Source organism: Bradysia coprophila (assembly GCF_014529535.1).
Source record: "Bradysia coprophila strain Holo2 chromosome X unlocalized genomic scaffold, BU_Bcop_v1 contig_128, whole genome shotgun sequence".
Lineage (NCBI taxonomy): Eukaryota > Metazoa > Arthropoda > Insecta > Diptera > Sciaridae > Bradysia > Bradysia coprophila.
Genome location: NW_023503295.1, coordinates 74,157 through 92,207, shown reverse-complemented (window position 1 = coordinate 92,207; position 18,051 = coordinate 74,157). Strand labels below are relative to the sequence as shown.

Sequence of the window (18,051 nt, the reverse complement as noted above, 5' to 3'; positions counted from 1 at the left end):
CACTCCAAGAGACCTAGCTCACGCTCCGGAGAACATAATTTCATAATTTTTTTCCCCCTGATTGGTACGGTCAATACCTATCTAATAAAGCTAAAACAGACGAAATATGTTCAAATTTGGCCGACCTACAAGCAAAAAATGCTTGCCGCCCTGTGCCTGTTTCACACCAAGGGGTCTAACTCACAAGTCGGTCATCCGATTTCCATAAACTTTTTTTTTGTCGATCGGTATTGTAAATATCTTTCATTCGATGTATCATTTACGAGTATAGCGTTTAAATGTCCGGAGATATCTTCGAAAAACCGTAAAGCACTTATTGGGCCCCAGCTCAGGAGGGGTCGATCCAAAATCACTCATCTTCGAACTTAGCCTGTCTTTTGACATTACCAAACGGGGAAAAAAAGAATTTTCAAAATCGGATGCGTTTTACTCAAGTTATCGTGCAGACAGACAGACGGACGGACGGACGGACGGACGGACAGACGGACATTTTTTTTCTTGCTGATTTGGCATCTCTGGACAACCACAATAGGTTTCCCCTTACTCAGGGAGTCCAATTCGACGTGTTACAAACGTATGCGTAAACCTATAAGACCCCAGTACTTCGTACGGGTCTAAAAACCGTCTCAGTATCGTAGAGGTTAAAACACTCGTCTGGAAGAGTTGAGTTGCCTGAGTTGAGTTGTCAGAGATGAATTGGCAGAGTTGAGTTTCCAGAGTTAAAAACTGAACCGTAGACAAATTTGAACCGATTGTCACGTTTTGAAAGCAAAACATTAGTATTTTACATGACTAGGAATTCTATCACTAGTTAGAGTTTTCGTGGTAATTTTATTGACCTGAGGCGTAGTGTAGGTCAACAAACACACGCAAACGAGACTTTTCATCTTTTAATTCCAAGCTAAGTAATGGATTTTACATGCTATGGGCGTCAAAAGTACGGCTTTCCACGCATGTCGCATGTACGAAGGATTATCTGATATTCAAATAACTCCAGAAACAGTCGAAAAGGCCCTGCGAGAGATCGATCTGTCAAAAGGGCAAGGCTCAGATTTTATACCACCGATTTTCCTTCGAGAATGTGCCGCGAGCCTCGCACTTCCCCTCTGTCTCATCTACGAAAAATCGTTGGTCGACAGCGTGCACCCGGACAAAATGAAGTTGAGCCAAATAACAGCGATCTACAAGAAAGGCAAGAAGACTGACGTGTCCAATTACAGAGGGACAGCAGTGATGCCGAATTTAGAGAAAATATTTGAGATGGTGGTGTATGAACAAGCAAAATTGATTATCTCTCCCCAACTGTCGAAGCGAGCACATGGATTTGTGAGTAACAGGTCAGTAGAAACCAATTTAATGGAATTCTCTCATTTCGTCCACTCAGCATATGAAATCGGAGCCCAGGTGGACACGTTTTACTCAGACGTATCAAAGGCCTTTGATACTGTACTCCGCGAAGAGAAAGCACCGTGTGCGAGTGGGAACAGAAATTTCAGATGAATTAAGTGCACATTCAGCGATCGGCCAAAGAACGATTTTAGGTCCGATCCTCTTTCTGACATTCTTCGATGACTCTGACGCAATCCACGAAACAGCAAGATCGTATAATTTTGCCGATGACAAGAAAAAAGCAAAAATCGTAACTTGTTCGGCAGATGCGAGGAAATTTCAAGAAGAAATGCAAGGTGATGACTTTCACACGCAAAAGGAATCCCATCGAAGCAAATTACACCATCAAAGGAACAGAGATAGAAAGAGTCAAACAAATGCCGGACCTGGGCGTCATGATGGATCCAAAAATGACTTTTGCGCTGCACAGATTTAAGAAGTTGCACAGTTAAGAAAAAAGCCGACAACAACCTCGGATTCGTGAAACGGGGGTGCTACAAGGCACTGAACATGGACAATGCCAAACTGTTGTATGGAACGCTGGTGAGGTCACACTTAGAATACGCAAATATTATTTGGTCGCCGTATACAACGACTAACAGAGAACAAATAGAGAGTACACAAAAGCAGGCCGTCATATTCCTAAACAAAGACAACATCAACAGACAAGAAAATGGAAACGTGCTACGACCATACCAAGAACGATGCGAAGAATTAGGACTAGTCTCACTGAACAGAAGGAGAGTAATTTCGGCTGCATTGCGGATGCACCAAATTGTATCTGGACGTCTGGACTCTCCATACTTACGTAATCAACTGAACTTAAATACTGGAGATCGCCAACTGAGAAATTCTGGTTTTATTAGACTGGAACATCCGAGAACGGAATATGGGTGGAATTCTCCGCTCAACAATGCGTGCAAAGCATTCAATTGTGCAGCGGCAGTTGTCGATCCGACGTTACCGTTCATACGCTTTAAACAAGAAGTTTTGAAACTGCCAGATCGGGCATTCGGTAACCTCATAGAACTGTGATACGAGACATAACGATTGTTAGATGGCAAAGGACTGTGATATAGTGGAAGTGAATTGATTTTAAGGGAATAGGTAAATTGAATATTAAAAGTTGAATTTGAAAGACTGATTGATTTGAACGTTAATATGAATTTAAATTGGAATTGAAGTAGACTTAGATGTGTCTGAGCGGATTGACTGACGAAGCTAGAAAGCTAGATTGATTTAGTGTTTAATATTTTTGATTGTGATGATTGTGATGATGACGATGATTGTAACTATGTCAGCTTACTTAAGTAGACACTAAAACCAAAGAATAAATAAATAACTAGGCAGGAGCAATAAACGATTCTAACGAGATTTAGATCGCTATCTTTCCTCCACTGCTACTGCCTGTTTTAATTTACTCTGCCGTCTGCCATGCAACTTCTCCATTGATTTTCTAGATTCAGTCAACGTTTTTTAGGTAACATAGGTAACTCAGCTATTTTTTCTCTGCACAAAATTCATTTTTATATACCAGAGATTGATAAGTCATTTCTGAATGATATGCCGTCTTTTTGCTGCTGTCACAGCCAGATATATTTCTACCATTGTTATTACCTACATATCATCACGGTTCATGCAATTTTTAGCCCCGTACGAAGTACAAAGGGGCTTATAGGATTACGATGCCGTGTGTAATTGATGGAATTCGAAGCAGACGGTAAAGGCAAAGTGTTTGCCTATGTTCATAGATGACGAATCTGCAATAAAAATTTTGTCTGTCCGTCTGTCACGTCGATATCTTGAGTAAATCAAATACGATTTCAAAATTTTTTTTTCCCTGAAAGATAGTCGAAATAGTGAGGCTAAGTTCGAAGATGGGCATATTCGGGTCGGCCCTTCGTGAGTTAGGGCCACCTAAGTGATTTAAGGTCTTTTGGTGATATTTATGGCAAAATAAACGATGGAAATGTAAATGACACGGCAAATGATAGGTATTGTCAATACCAATCCAGGAAAAAAAAGTTTTTTTAAAATCGGGTGAGAGGACCATGAGTTAGGGCCTTAGAAGTGAAATGCTACTAGGGCCCTATGTGTATTTTACATATAACTCGAGCAAATTTCATCCGTTTTTCGTAATTTTTGTTTCATTTGGGAGGTAATCAAAGGCCGAATAGAATGTAGTTGGAAAAAAATTTAAATTTGGGTCCTCGGACTGAGGCCGCTACTAGGGCCCTATGTGTATTTTACATATAACTCGAGCAAATTTCATCCGTTTTTCGTATTTTTTGTTTCATTTGGGAGGTAATCAAAGGCCGAATAGAATGTAGTTGGAAAAAAATTTAAATTTGGGTCCTCGGACTGAGGCCGATACTAGGGCCCTATGTGTATTTTACATATAACTCGAGCAAATTTCATTCGTTTTTCGTAATTTTTGTTTGATTTGGAAGGTAATCGAATGCCGAATAGAATGTTGTTGAAAAAAAATTAAATTTGGGTCCTTGGACTAAGGCCACTACTAGGGCCCTATGTGTATTTTACATACAACTCGAGTAAATTTCATCCGTATGTCGTAATTATTGTTTCATTTAGAAGGTAATGGAAGGCCGAATAGAATGTTGTTGAAAAAAAAAAAAATAAATTTGGGTCCTCGGACTGAGGCCGATACTAGGGCCCTATGTGTATTTTACATATAACTCGAGCAAATTTCATCCGTTTTTCGTAATTTTTGTTTCATTTGGAAGGTAATCAAAGACCGAATAGAATGTTGTTGAAAAAAAAATTAAATTTGGGTCCTTGGACTAAGGCCACTACTAGGGCCCTATGTGTATTTTACATATAACTCGAGCAAATTTCATCCGTTTTTCGTAATTTTTGTTTCATTTGGGATGTAATCAAAGGCCGAATAGAATGTAGTTGAAAAAAAATTTAAATTTGGGTCCTCGGACTGAGGCCCTAGGCCCTTCAAAAAAATAAAATTTTAGGGCGATTTGAAATTTTTGTTTCATTTGAAAGGAACGTCGTACGGGGCTTCGTAATTGCGCTATGCGCAATTTGTAAGATGTACATATTACATAATAATTTTACTTTAACTACCGCGCAATAGGCTTACGGTCAAAGTAGGGTGACAGACGCACTGGGGTCACGTACGCAATAGATATACGGGTTTGTACGGGGCTCAGTCACAGCAAACGCTCCGACTGTTCTGATGGCTCGTTTTTTTGTTACTCCTGGTACACAATCTCAAACGCACACAAAACATTTCATTTTACTCTCGTCGTTCCACTCCACATTCGCTATCAATTGCTGGTTGTATTAAGTTGATGTTTAACTACTTTTGGTTGGTGCTCTGGGCAAAACAGTCTCCATTGTTACGATAAAATATGATGGTATATCAGAGCGACTAATAACTGAATGACTGTTCAGCTCTTGCGAGGAAAAAGTCACCTGGTGATTTCACCGAAAGAAAAAAACAATATTCAATAGTGGGACAGGACATAAATGATTGACAAAATGAATAGGTTCGGCAAGTTTGAGTTTAATTGATTCTCTTTTTGACTGAAAGTTTTTTTTTCCCCGAGTCATTTTGGTTAATTACTTTGGCTGTAGGGCTCGAACTCTTTTGTTTGTCTCATGTCGAGACGTAAAAAGTTTGGTTTGACCGTTGTTTGCCATGAGATGTTACCTCCCTATTGTCCATGTTGTATATAAATGTTAGTGTCCGCACTGTTCTGTACACTCTGTGTGCCATCGAACAGAGTTCACCGTGGCTGAACCACGCCGACAAAAACGGCGTTCACACGTCAAACCGAGGTCGGCTTGTTTTCTTCTATGTATGATGTTGAATGGAAAATCAATTGTGCATTCGAAATTCAGGCTTCAATTGATTTTACGTGTGAATGAAATTGGAAAATAAATTAGAAATTTTGTGTTGTACATTTCATTCGAATGCATTTTCGTATATATTTCTCCATTCACTTCTACAATATACAATAATTTTGCACGGGGTAGTTTCAGCTTTTATACACTTTCTGCGGTTAGTCCTCAATAACTTATTTCTTCAATATCATATCTACTAAAAGTTAACCATTAGATGCACGTGATACGAATATAAGAAAATAATTTTATATCCCGTACATCCAGCCAGCCACACATAGCATCCATAAGAAAAATGAAATTTTTATGTACATCAATGATGCAACCCATAATGGAGAGACGTCCTTTTGAGATGGCTATAAATTTATCATAAATATAAAATGATGAAAAAGGAAGAAGAAAAGGAAGAAAGAAAAAAAAAACCAACACAGGAAAACATAGACGTCGTCGACACATCTTGTTTGATATTGAGACATTGCTTGACGTTTATGGACGTGTCATATAATATTTAAGTGTCATCTTTTTAATAAGAGTTGACTACTTTGGAGAGACCGGGTAAAACTATAATAATTTTTGATTGAATCAATTTTGCAACAAATGTTTTTCTCGTTTTCTTCATTGCTTTAATAAATAATCGGTTCCGTCCAACGGACTGACATTAGGAGAATGGTGGGAAAAGGTAAAATAAGTTTAATGTTCCCAAGAAATTACATTCGCAATTTATTAAGTCGAGCAGATCGTCGTGAAGAAATAAACAGAATAGTACACTTAGTGGAACTGTCATCTTCGGCGACACTTGGTTCTTTTTTCAAGAGAATCTAATTTGGCAAAAAAATTTGTGTTTTCGTTAGATTTTTCTTATAAAAATACTTAATGTCGCGGCCAATGAGATAATAGTGGGATAGAGAGGAATTACGTAGACGAAATCGTGAAGCTAAAGTAAACTCTGTGTAATATACACTTGAGACACACACACTTACACATTCCAATTATTTTTGACAAGTCGGCGAAACTGTTGCAGACTTTTCGAAATCAACTTTGACCACTTGAAACGATAGCTGCTACTATCAATTACACATAAACAGTTCACTACCTAATTACACACATTTTCTGACAAATTTTATAATTTTTAAAAAGAAATGTCCCGACATTTTAATTGTGACGATGCTAACATTTTTATTATGCGTGACTACTGACCGTGAAAGTTTATAAATTCAGCCAACTGATTGAATTCTCCGATCGTCAAGATTTCTAATTAAAAAAAACATTCGATCGAAAAGGAGAAAAAATCATAAAATTAGTTCAATTTTGGGGACAATGAGAGATTGTTTACATGAAATAAAAATTTCAGTTCGATAAATATTTAATTTTCAAAGAAAGAAATGCTTTAAACCAATTTCGAAGAAAGAGTGAAAATACAAATTTCCTTCGCGCCTATATTTCAAAATAAGTACGAAAATACGTAAGAACCATAAATTTAAGGTACTCACGCACACACTTGAATATTTCGTATTTGCTTTTGCTTCACCGATTGAACAAAATATTTACATAGAAGGCCTGTCTATCCCACTATTATGTCATTGGTCGCGGCAGTTGACAGTTCGCAAATTGATCTAATGCTGAAAAGAAACGAATCATTGAGAAAAGATCATTTTCATTATACGGTACTCGTCAACGTAACCCCACTAAATGTTTCGTCCAGTACTCCTTAACCTCAATTAATCGACGTTGACTGCGTTCAATTTACTGGTTTTTACATGAAAATCGTTCGTTCAATTCATTCGTTATTTTTCGACATGTCTGACAGCTCTGAGATCGTGTCTGACGTTTACAAGGTCATGAAAATGATCTATATGTTTCGATCAAATTCATTGTTTTAATTTCGTTAAGCGTCAAAAGCGACACTGTTTTAAACAATGAAAAATTTTATTTAATCAGATTCGGAATGTTTCGTCTATTTTGAGCAGAAAAGACTAGGGACTATTCTTAGGGAAATATTTTCTTCCAAAGTTTTCCATTTTCTTCCCAATATTTTCCCAATTTTCCCATATTTTCCAGAAAACTTCTTTCGGAAAAATAGGTAAGATTTTTAGGAAAATCGGGGAAATCTGGCGAAAATTTAAAGGAACCAGGAAGAAATGTCAACCGTGCAATCTATTACGAATTTCAATTTTGCGCAAAATTCAAATTTAAGTAAAAATGAATAATTAATATCCAATGAAATGATGATGGACGTATATGCTCGATGCGCCATCACGTAGCAAGTTCGGCCCTGGCATTCATCACACTAACCAGATAAAGGTAATTTCACATACAACCCACAAACGGTGAAAATATGAACCGGAATTGTGTTCTTATTTAAATAAATATCGTTGGCTATTTGAGCGATTTTAATCGCGGTGCTGACTGTGTGGAAATTATAACTAATAAAGTGCAGACATAATTTTAACTCTCAATATATTTAACAATCTCTTCCATTCTTCGTAATGGCACCAGCAACAAAACAAAACTTATCTTTCAAAAACACTCATCCAAAATTTTCGCATTTCAAAGATTTTAAATAATTAGTTAAGTGAAGGAGAAGTAATTTTATAATTTCAGCACCGAAATGTGAAAATGTGAATGAAAGGTGGGTATAGGAAATTTCTCTCCTCTCTCTCTCTATCTATTTCTAAAAGGACTTCGCTGGGTGGAAAATACAATGCATACTTATTACTTGCCATACATATAGTGTAGTAAAATATACGAATGTTCGTTTCATTATTTTCGATATTAAAATATGTTAAAATGTTAAATAGACATTACCACTGCCACACACATCCACATATATGCTTGTTAAATAAGAATATAATTTTCTATTGAAATTGTCTTGAATGGAAAATATATCTTTTCATAAGAGGTTAATTACAGACATTGAATTTTAAGGACTGTTGGTTCGAAGTTAATTCCGCTGTTAGTAGCTACAATGAACCAGGCAGGCAAATTGAGAGTTTAGCATAATTGGATTTAAAATGAGAAATGGTGGAATAAAATTTATTGAACCCATCCAGAGTACATAGAGTGTAGATGGTAAATAACGTTCATACTACAACACTGCACTGTCTCTTAGAGCTAGAGTAGTTGTAGGTTATTTTTAGTCGATGGTGTCGAAGTGACAAGTATGGACTATGGAGTCGGGATAATGCGGTTCAAGTTCGCAACTTTCTTTGTCTAAGCAATTTATTTCGAAATTAAATTTTGCGCAAAATTCAAATAAAATGAATAATTAACCAACGAAATGATGATATACTAAATGTCCGACGCACCATCACGTAGCCACTTTTAGCATTGTCTGTGTTTTACCACTGTTAATCAAAATCGTCGTGGTCAACATCATGCAAAACTAAAGTTTGTCCTTTCCATTTACTCCTCCAATATAATAAATTGGGAAAACTGGCCCGCCGAAAAGATGCCTGTTTAATTTTTGCCTGTGCCGCTCCTCTCCTCTTATGCTTATAGATATTACGGAAGAAATTAAAATGCGACATGTTGAAGTATTTGCGCTTTTAAATTGTAAACGATGTTTGTCGTCTGTACAGCCGAACACTACCCCTCTCCCTATGAAAGCTATTTTCCCAACATTTTAGAATATTGTACCAATGTATGGTAAATCTCGGCTTCGCCTGGAGTTGACAATCTTCACATTACGCAAAGTTCTATTTTGACCCAAGTTGGGAGGAAAATTGTAATGGATTGGATTCTCATTTTTACAAACGTCACTTTTACACACTTTTACCAAGTGTGAGTGTGACGTTTGCAGCTCGAGCAGAAGATAGGGGATGCAACCAAACAAGACAAAATAGAAATCTCCAAACAATTGCCTAAGTTATTTCACTCGCCAAGCTCCCGAGAAAAGAGTTACAACGCTCATGTTAACGAAGTAATGACTCATTTCCCGGGAGCGAGTGATTGATAGTATATTTCAACATACCCCAATACACACAAGATGTATTTTGAAAGATATTTTTCTGTAATAGTGAGAGTGTGTTGGTGCATTCCTTCCCAACCGTTACTTTCCTTCTCGACCGTTTGCTTTCCCTACCGACCGATTCATGTCATAGCTCACCAATACACTCTCACGTATACAGAAAAATCCATTTACATGCTTTTGTGTACGGTAAGTGCATTTTCACTGTCACAAACAGTGACGGCAAGTGCACTTAACCGTGCATAAGCATGTAATAAAATGTTTCATGAATTTTCCTTTCGAATGTTTCGTTTCAAAATGAAATTGTTTCCCATATCCTATTGTTTGCATTTGCATTGTTCCTAACCCCAAACAGACTCCTTTTTTTCCACCTGAAACGGAAATCATAAATTCACTTCGGATTGATTCATAACTTCCATACTTCCAGAGAAATTATTATTTTCTTTCGTATAAATTCAAATTATTCGTCTACTGCCCAAGTTTACATATCAAACGTCAGCCATTTATATTATTATTGTTTGCAAGCACACACACACACACACCGTACGTACATTATAATTTTAATAAATTCCTCATCTCACCCCAACGTGTATACGGTATAAGGTGTAATAGATATACATGAGCGATACTCGAAAGTATCCAATAAATTTCAAATGAAATTAAAAATGGCAAATGGCCTCATGATTCTTGTCTGGTATGACAGCAGTAATTTTTCATATCTCATCGTACAATAATGTAACCCATTATGTATGTAAGGTGGGAGTTTAAATGGAAAAGTGGATAAAAAAAAACTCAATTTTCTACATGCAAACCGGTGGCAAAGTTTGAAAATTGTGTTTGTTTTCTGTGAAATGAAAACGTTTTATGCATATAATTCCGTATGTACCTGTTTAAACTTTCTAAGCCACAAGAAAATGTGTAAAAATCGTTGATAAAATTCTCCAAAGCGAATGGAACATTTTTCAATTTTATTGCAATATTGAGAGAACATTTTCGTTCGTTCGTTTTTCTTTTTTCTTTCTTTCTTTTCTTCGTCTTCCACTTTCAACGACACCATCTTTCATCATATAAGACTGTAACAAAATGTTCCATAAAAATGCCATTAAAGGTAATTTGTTTAAACGAGCTTCCTAGTACGATCTTGGCGTTAAATTCAACTTAAAATTTATAGTGACGCCGCGACGAGATACGTATACATTAAAATATTCCCAGTCCAGATTTTTAGTCAGTTTTACAGCATTTTACAAATTTGATAGTAATATTATGTTAAAGATCATGATTCATGGATATCTATACGAAAAACGGTACATCTAATGCCACGTATTGAACGTATACATTCCATGCATTACAGATTAGGTTATATAATTAAAGCTCCAAAATGACATCGATCAAACTCACAAATAATATTCATTGTGCCAAATCCAGCAACCGTTAAGAAATTCATGTGTTTTATTGTACTTGACCATCTCATATTTTATTTCAATCTCTTCTTCTTTTTTTTTCCTCGCACACTCATGTCCTTCTGCCATTCTCTCTATATATAACTTTCATTCTGTAATCCTCATCTGACGGATGTTGAAAGATTTGTCATACTTTTGCTTTCATTGAATCTTATCGATTTCGATGTTACGATGATTTATTGGAATCATTCAATTTGTCGTTTCACCATTAAATGAAGGAATTGTGTGGTGTGTGGCGATATTGTTTATTCAATGTTTTCTTTTTCGAGCCACTTCGGTCAGATTGAATAAATTTTCGTTTCTTATCTGCATTGTGTAGTTATAACTACGGATTTACTCATACATGCCGTCCCCCTGAGGAGATGGAAGTGTGAGGTGACAATGCTACATGACCAGACAGAGGAGTGTTCTATCGTTTTTCGTATTAGAAAGATTTAAAAGTTCAGGAAACGGAACTTCTAAAAAATGAAAAGTTTTCTTTGCGGACTGAAGAGCGTTTGACGTGTGACGTAATTTTTTTTACTGACATTTTGTAACGCTAATGCCCGAAATCTCGAAATTTGTCAAAAAATTAACTTTTTTCCTGGAGTGTGATTTCTTCACGTTTCAAAAGGCCTTATTTCCGAATTCGCAATGAAACAGTGTTAAGCCCGAAATCTGCGAATTTTTTGAACAAACTTTTCCCACTTCTACATCATTTCAAAATTTAATATCTAACTCCCTTCGCCCCTTAAAAAAATGTATTCGACTCACGTCACGCACGCTACTAACGTTAGCACAAAGTGTTTCCAACGATTTTGTGTTCAAGTATAATCCGATTTTTTAGAGCAATAAATTCAGATCGTGTGAAACTGATCTAAGTCTGACCTGACCTTGGTAAATGATTATTTATGGATACGAGGTCTGCCCTATTTCGAACGTTATAGGTTACATACTTCGGTGAATTTTTGGACGCTGTGAGCTGAATTTCTTTGCGAGGAGACATTAGGAAGGCTTGGCGAGATTGGTACTCTTCTCAGTGGTGTGTCACTGCCAGGACTCTTAGTTACTTCGCCTCACTCGCCAGCTTTAGCTCTCGGCTGGTTCATGGTCTAAAAGTTTACTCACTGATGTGGCTGGGTCCTATTTTGTTTCTATATGAGTAAAATGATCCGGACTATTCATAAAGCTTAGGCTTTCGGGCTGTAGAGTGGACAAGGTCGACGGATGGGTTGGTGGTGTTATGCCGCTGAGAGATGCTAGTTTTTCCCGGCTTTTATTTTGATTCCTCGCAAAGACAACGCACACTCGATGAGGGTACATCTCTCTGTATTAATATTCGAGGAATGTATTCCATGTTGTGCAAAACTCTTTGCAAAGGGACGATATGGTCGCCGTGTCGGGTCGTTGTGCTATTCAGTGGTGTGCCATCGTCTGGACACGCTGTCATTTCGCTTTTTGCACCGAAGGTCCTCGTCTCAAAGGTGGCTCGTCCGTCAGTCTAATTTGGAAGTAAGGGCTTTTGGGCTAAATAGTGGTAAAGCTTGGCGGTTGACCTTTTCGTGGCGCGCTGCTGAGTGACGCTTCTGTCTGGCTCGGCTTTCATATTGGCCCACTGCAGAGAAAGTTTACGTTCGAACGGGCTAGTCTTATAAAATATGAGACTGGACCAGGTTAATATCGAGCGGAATGTAAATCACAGGCTTTATCAATCCCAAAGACAAGGACTGTGATTCGGGCGACAATGTTGCCTTACTCGCTGTCATTAGTGTAAGGTCTAAGGGGTGAGACACAGCTGTCCTCCCAGTGGCTTTCTAGAATTTACAGTCTAATGAAACGGGGTTGACGCCAGTCACTCTTTGCTTTCTGCCCTAAGGATTGGCTATCATTTTGGTACCTAATCATAGGGATCAGCTTGCTCGCCTGGAGTGATTCGTGTAGAGCGTAAGGCAATAGGTTGAGAAGGAGATGAGGTCCTGAAAAGGGCTTCAAGATTTTCATGATGACAGGGTAGCACAAAGGATCCCATGATCTGTGTGCATTGATCAGAAATGATCACCCTAACTGATTAAATCTAAATCTAACTGCGCTTATATATGAGGAATGTGAGACTCAAGGTAGAACGCAGAACATGCTAGGAATCGCTATCTAAATGTCCTGAGGAAAATCTCTTCATTCTTACATTTTTGGTTACACAAAAGCAATGCAAACTCATCTACAATACATCATCCGGTAGATCTTCCATAAATTCGTTTCTACAAGAGAAATGACACGACGAAAAAAAAAACCATTTAATTCTTCTTCTTTTTCCACGAAATGCTCAATTAATTGCTTTTGGTATGTTGTATCCGAGTTAACGGTAAACCGTCCAAGTTTGGAACGCGTACAACCCGTAACACTGACACAATATTTTTTTTAATTCAATTCACATTTATCTTGAACCGTCTCTTCTATCACGATCTGTAAGCTCATGAAAAGGATTATGAAGAAAATAAAGTTTTCCGCAGCAGATGTTCACCGACTATAGAATAACGTTTATTTGAAAAACGTGATAAAACTATAATGCGAAGTTCTCTTTTTTTATCTATTTTTATCTTCCTCTTTTCATCGGCTAATTGAAATAAATGAAAACGTGGAATTTAATATACTTATCAGCTATTAGAACCTATGAAATTGTAAATGGGGTTGTGCGTTGTTTCACCGACCATTGGATAGCTGTTTCCATCATCCATTCACAAAGGAGGGATTATCATAAATCATACGAAAAGCATGCATTAAAATGTGGAACAACCGTTGAAACAAGAGGCTTGAGACCTCAAGGTTGATTAAATAACTAATTGTACGAAATGTGAAATTTTCATCGGTCGAGTTGGTGATACAGTCTCGGAGTTATAAGAAGTAACAATTACAATCCAATCGACGCTATTCGTTCCACATGCATTACCGACGTTACGACGTTTACGTATGCATATGTATTATAACGTGTAAATCTATTGTTGAAAATGTAACTTCTTACATTTCTTCCACCGTATGTCTAAGAAATTTTGGTGACATACGGATTTATCGTAAACAAATGTCGTGACTAAGAGCTCGTACAGTAATTCTTCGTTAAGTTTAACCAGTGAATTTTGACAGGTCTACCCATATAAAGTATACGGGTAGACCTGGCAATATTTTCACAGTGAAATTCACCGGAAATTACTGTACTCACTCTTACAGATATAGATTTAAAGAGAGGATTCGCTCAGTTCTGCTATTCTATTTTTTGTCGCTGTACGGCATAGTTTAAATTTCTATTTTACGCAATATTGTTATATTCCAGCCCATTATCGGCAGACACGCACACAAATTTACCAAAATAGCTCTCTTTTCATCTTTACAGAGCTCAGCGAGAGCAATTCATGCTCTCTCTGAATACTAAAAGCCGGTTTGTTTTTGACCATCTGGGTCAAAAACAAACTTTTTTGTTCCTGGCAACATACTATACTATTTGAGAGACAACTGCGTACTAAACGATTGAATCATGCTCAATTTTAGATCGTAATAACTTCGTTTCAACTTACCCAAAAAGTGCTCCGTGTGAAAGACAAAATTGAATTTTTTTCAATTTTTCCTTTGTTTATTTGACAGCTCCGCTCTCTTACGGCTCTTTTTGTTGAGTGGAATATGAACTTAAACGGGGAATGAACACGGAGAACGTTTTTGTAAACGGAGGAGATTCAATCTTGTCACCGTTTAATACACAGTTTTCTCTCAAAGATTCATTTTGATTCATTGGCTCTTGTTTAATTGCCCAGTAAACGGATGAATCGACTCAGAAATGGAGTTTAGTGCGATCCATGCTTCAACAGACAAGAAAAATGTATTCTGACTATCCGATGCACATCACATAATTACTCACATAAATTCTCTCAGTTTATTATACCTCCATAACTCTCAAATGAATGCGAGCAACAACCCTTTTCTGTCCGCAACAAAATTATTTAACTAAACACAATGAAATCTTAAACTTACCAACAAAACACACAACAAACCGCATAGACACACACACACACACCAGCCATTCTTACAAAACGGTAGTCACATTTTCAATAGACTATACACAGCAAACGCAACAAACATTAATACATTCCCTCAAAATTGGCTTCAATTAATTTTCCTGATAAATTTAATTACAATTTAATACAAGAGCTCGGGGTTCAAACCCCTTAACACTCTCTGTACATGACACTATAACGTAACTCACAATACAACAAACAACATTCCAGGTGAGGTGTTGATAAGACCATAATACAAAAGGATTTATGTTGTTCTCTCCTAATGTTATGTGTGTTGATTCTGCATTGCCTGGTTCTTCCTCAGCAAAACACATATCGTGGTATTTTCCTGTAATCCCATCTAATACTTTGTGTAAACCCAAATTGACATAGGGGTATTATGAACAACGTGATACTTTTTTTTGCGTTGCTTTTATCCTGCTCTAGGTTAGGTTAGGTTTATATACATACAATATACGTGTATGGATGTAGGTGCTGAAATCACCTATTGAATGATAAAATGGGATTAAATAAAGATTATTTGGTGTAAAACATAAAATGTTTAATGTTAATCGACTGGAAGAGGTGTTGAATAACAAATTCTTTTCCGATTTGGATGATAATATACATCATTTTATGCATAATTTACAGATTTATTTTCATGAAATTTATTTACTCTCTCCGACTTCCGTATTAGCTTCCCAATTTGCGCTAATAACTACAGCTGTTCAGTTATGTAGATTCTTCTCCTTTTTTTTCGTGCACAAAAAATTTATTCTTCATGTCGATATCGCTGCGGGTGATTCATGGTTTTCATTTGGAGTTTGTTTTTTTCTTGAATAAGAAAAAAATGCTGAAAAATGTAAAAAAGAAATTACAAAAAAAAACTACGCGGTGCATCGATTGGTATACAAGGAATGTGAAAGAAAATTTTGGCTTTATGGATCAATTTATGCAGTTGAAAGAATTGTTGTAGCATGATTTCACGAACAACGGGGTAACGGGTAAACTTCGAAGTAGAACATAAAACGAGTCATTTGAGGACGGCTGATCTAAAAATATTTCACAGTGTGTTCATCACAAGAAAACACAATTTTAGATTTACCAGAGTCTTAAAAGTCAACGGTGTTTACAGTCAATTAAACGATTCTCAATCCATGCTAATTTGGCGGAAAATTTGAATTTGCTAAGGCGTATTTAATTACGACAAAATATCATTGACTGGAAACAGTTAATTGATTGTAAACATAGATGACGTTTAAAACTCTTTTAAGAGTGATATTGCGAAATCTTCGAACAACTTTGGGACAAGGGGTCACGGATATTATGGACTTATGGCTCATTCAATTCGTTGAACTGTTGCGAGTAAAACGTGGTACTACGTTTGGTGAACTTTATTTTGTTGTCGACGCTCGAGGTCATAAAGTAAGGGTCTGCCAAAAGGGGCCCAAAATCGTTTTCTCGCGATTAGTCGAGTAAAACCATTTTGGGAAACAATTTTATTGAAAATAAATATTGAATAGCCACAAAAAAAAAGTCCAAAAATGCTTCATATCCCACTTTTATGTAGAAAATAGTCCAAAATAGATCGAAATTTGGGTTCTAAGAGTATAAGAACCACGTGAATACATCGAAAAATTCTTTATTTTAGTTGATCTCACTCTTATCAGCAATAAATAATGAAGAGCCGCACAAAAAACCTCAAAAAAGCGAGAAACAAACGAAATAAAGGGATAAATTTCGTCGGCTTGGGGTGGACTTCCGCTAAAGTCGCTCCAACCCTTTGCAGTGAAACTTATCCAAGGATGTTTTTCCATATTATGGTACTACAGAGGCTAGGCTCTCTCACCATACATACCATTTCTCGGACTTATGTCACTGCAGCTGGTCAGGGACTTGGGAAAATCACCTATTTTTTCACCTAAAATGATTGATATCACCAACAGGTCAACATAGACCTGGTGGTGTGTATACTCAAAATGTGCGTCTCGTCAAGGCCTATACAAGGCTAGCTAAAAACGTTTTTTCCTAAAATGGTTTTATTCGACTAATCGCGAGAAAACGATTTTGGACCCCTTACTACGTTTTACTCGCAAAAGTTCAACGAACCGAATGAGCGGTGTCAATAATATCTGTGACCCCTTGTCCCAAAATGTCTGATTTTGTTCGATGTTTTTGCGATATCACTCTTAAGGCCAGTTCATGGCTTCTTACACGTTTGCGATGTATGCGACCATGGACTGGCCTTAAGGCCAGAGGGATTCTTTTGAAAAACAGCCTACCGAAATCGTACGCATTTTCCAGGGACTACAGCATCAGCCTTTGGGGGATTAAATCAAATTTCATTACGAAAATTAATAGCTTTTTCCTCAATTGATCATCTGATGAGGCGACATAACTACACGGTCAATATCGTCAGGAACGATATTATCGTTTTTTAGACGATAGTATCGTCTAAAAAACGATAGTATCGTTTTATGGACTATAGTATCGTTTTTTAGACGATAGTATCGTTTTTTAGACGATAGTATCGTTTTTTAGACGATACTATCGTCTAAAAAACGATATTATCGTCCAAAAAAATTTCATCCTGGGCGATATTATCGTTCTGGATGGTTGTTGAAGACGAAACACAAAATCTTGTAGATAAACACCTTTTTATAGACGGCAAATATATATGCGCGGAGGCTTTGGACTTTGTTGGAAAGTTGGGAAATCTTCTTAAAATGTCAACAGGAGAACTACGATCAAAGCAATACCTGACACAACGCATAAGCCTTGCAATACAAAGAACAAATGCTGCCCGTGTAATGGGAACATTTGTAAACGACGAGCAGTTGAATGAAATATTTTATATTTTATCAAACGATGTTTAATTTTTAATTTTGTTTTAATTAAAAAATCTAATAAAAATTGGTTCATGTGGTTCCGTAAATTTAAATTTTATATAGAAAAATTACACAGACTAATTATGAGACGATGCGAGAAAAAAAAATTAACTCTTAAGTTCCGACACCGTTCCGGCGCCCGGCTCGCTCCGGGGCAATGGGCTGGATCGCTCGGCGTGTTAAAACGCTTTTTATGTACAATCAAAGTTGGTATTCATTTCGTAAAAAGATGAATTATTTAGGGACGAACTAAACGCCTTTTTTAAACACTGATGTGTCGGTCATTTCCTCTGACAATTGTTTTTCGATATTTTGGAAGAGAATTCGGTTCTTGCTGCACCTCTGAGTAAAATTGAGTCCTGGACAATATTACCACCCAAAACTAAACGATAATATCGTCCTGGGCGATATTATCGTTTTCTTAAACGATAATATCGTCCAGGACGATGCTATCG

The 18,051-nt window shown here is 36.9% G+C and overlaps 1 long non-coding RNA gene across 1 annotated transcript; it reads left to right on the top strand.

The window, feature by feature from the left end:
• The first annotated feature begins 3,839 nt into the window (after window positions 1-3,839).
• LOC119067729 lies at window positions 3,840-16,732 on the top strand. Its single transcript, XR_005086004.1, has 3 exons — window positions 3,840-4,006; window positions 7,895-7,898; window positions 16,721-16,732. It is a non-coding gene; the product is annotated as an uncharacterized LOC119067729 (long non-coding RNA).
• Window positions 16,733-18,051: the final 1,319 nt, after the last annotated feature.